Source organism: Frankliniella occidentalis, unplaced genomic scaffold (assembly GCF_000697945.3).
Source record: "Frankliniella occidentalis isolate FOCC.00 unplaced genomic scaffold, Focc_3.1 Scaffold128, whole genome shotgun sequence".
NCBI lineage: Eukaryota > Metazoa > Arthropoda > Insecta > Thysanoptera > Thripidae > Frankliniella > Frankliniella occidentalis.
Genome location: NW_026267255.1, coordinates 14,899 through 17,290, shown reverse-complemented (window position 1 = coordinate 17,290; position 2,392 = coordinate 14,899). Strand labels below are relative to the sequence as shown.

Below are 2,392 nucleotides of genomic sequence, written 5' to 3'. Positions count from 1 at the left end.
TGGGTAACTCTGACTGGTGACCGCGCACCGAGCGATGATGCACCGACTTATTCACGATGTCCGACAACGACAGGTGCTCTCACAACGACGCCCTGTCGCTGCTCGAGCACCACGTCCCCGAGGTCGAGGATCACGAGCAGTCGCACCACACAGGTAAAGGGATCATCCACAAAGTACGTCCGTGATTCGTTGTTAAGAACTGCCAAGTTCAGCCTGTGCGAGCTCTCAAAGCGCCTGATAGGTAGGCAATATCTTGCCTTTAGTGCATGCGTGTGTTGCGGGCTGGCCTACCTTGAGTCTCGCAGGCACCCAGCTGACATAGTTCGCTAAATGAAACTGAGGAAAAACGGACGAACTTTCTGGACGATCCCAAAGTCAAGCTCACAGGGCCGCCACGCAATGGCCTCATGGCCATCACTCGCTCCAGCTCCAGGCCAGCACTGACTCAACCGCTCTTCCGCAGTGACGCTGGAGCCGCCGCCGCGGGTCAGATCTCCGGAGCAGGTGGAGCACGCGCAGCCGCAGCCCTTCCAGACGCCGAGCCCGCGCCGGCAGCACAACCTGCTCTCGCAGGACGCCTACCAGCCGGGGCCGGAGCACGGTCCACAGGGTCACCAGGGCGTCCACCAGCACCCGATGCAGCAGGACGCGGAGCAGCAGACGGTCGAGCCGGCCGCCTCTGCGCCCTGGCTGCAGCTGCAGGTGTCAGGCGAACCGCAGCTGCTGTCCATCAACAACCTCAGCTTCAACCCTTCCAGCCAGATGCACATGAACGCACTCCGGTGGGTCTCGCCGCCCTTCTGTCGCAGGGCTCCTTTAGCACCTCCTCGCCTTGATAACGTACTGACCCTCCACCGCGTTATTCAGGTCGGAGGCCCTGAAGCGCTCCCCCCTGCCGGGTGGCCCCGCGGCGCCCACGGCCGAGGGGGACCTCACCTCTGAAATGAGTGTACACTGATTGGAGATCTCATTAGTGATTGGAGCTATAGATAGGTTAAATTCGATCATATTTTCTGAATTTCTGTAGAAAATATGGCAAAATATGGGGAAATATGTCATTTTGCCCCAAAAATGTGTGATTGAAAGGAGATTAGAAAATGATTGGAAAGTGATTGGAGCAGAGGGTGTACACTGATTGGAGGCAGTGAGGTACCCCTCGCCCACGGCCGTGCCCCCCGCCCGGTTGCCGGGGCGCCACGGTGGCCCTGGGCCCGGGGCGGGGGTGGGCCCCACCCATGGTCCCACCCACGGCCCCGCCCACGGCCCCGCCCACGGCCCCGCCTCCAACGCCCCCCTCGGCCCGGTGGTGGGCGCGCCCCGACCGACAGCTCCTCATGGCCCGCCGACTAGATCGCTTGGAGCGGTCCTCCCTGCTGGAGCCGGACCTCGGAGTCTACGGCGTGCACGGTGGCGGCCGGTGGAAGCCCCCTGCGCTGACCGGCGGCCGTCCAGAGGACGACTTCTGCCTCCCTAACGTGCCCGGAGGTATGTAACCACCAACCTACCTCCCCCGCAGAGGGGTATTTAACACCAAAAGAAATCAAAATTAATCGGACCAATATTGTTCTAGCGTCGGGCAGCCCGAGTAAGGGCAGGAGGAAGCCCGATGCGGGGGTGAGCCTCGCCGGCCAGCACGGGAACAGTGTTGGGCTGAGAGCGACGCTTAGGGAAGACCACTCGCTGTCACCGGTGAGTTTACTTCACAGGGAGGCGCGTTCCCTTGACCCCTCCCGTCTAGGCTGGGGCATAACGGATCGTGGACAGTTGAACTGTGCTATTCAGATGAGCAAACATGGTTCAACTTGCTTCATTCTCTGTTTGATTTTGGTAGAAGCATGATACGTTTGCATGTCCTGCCCATTCCTGCCTGCTCTTTATCTAATCTAAAAGAAATAATGTCAATCAAACGAGAGGAAATTCCGCATCCCCAAACTCCCAAATAAGACCAATGAAAAACCACTTCGGCCTTTTGGTGTTATGCCTATTGCAGGGGCTCCTGCAACCTGCAATTGCATCCAACCAAGATCAAATACTGGGCAAATACACCGGCGAAGCAGATGAAATGACCAGCAGTGCTGTTATGGAGTACCGAGTACCTGATGATTATTGCAGGCATGTAGTTAGCTGGCACCGGTACCCAGTACCGTAGTCGCTGTACATTCCCTTTTCCCTCCTAGTCTTGGCGACCTGTTAATTTTCGTGTATCTTGAAAGATGAGACAAAGTGCTCAAAGGTCAAAAGAGTTGGGTCCCTGCTTTCCAAAGTTTTTTAAAACAGCTGACTAAAATGACTGCACATAGGCGACATGCATATTATGTAATGTAGAGAAATAGAGTAATTGAGGCAAATTATTAGAAAAACTGATTTTCATCACTATCCCCACATATTACGA

The 2,392-nt window shown here is 56.5% G+C and overlaps 1 long non-coding RNA gene across 1 annotated transcript; it reads left to right on the top strand.

Annotated features, from left to right (window-relative positions):
- Positions 1–479: 479 nt before the first annotated feature.
- LOC113215505 (uncharacterized) lies at positions 480–1,696 on the top strand. Its single transcript, XR_008011503.1, has 3 exons — positions 480–782; positions 868–1,485; positions 1,571–1,696. It is a non-coding gene; the product is annotated as an uncharacterized LOC113215505 (long non-coding RNA).
- Positions 1,697–2,392: the final 696 nt, after the last annotated feature.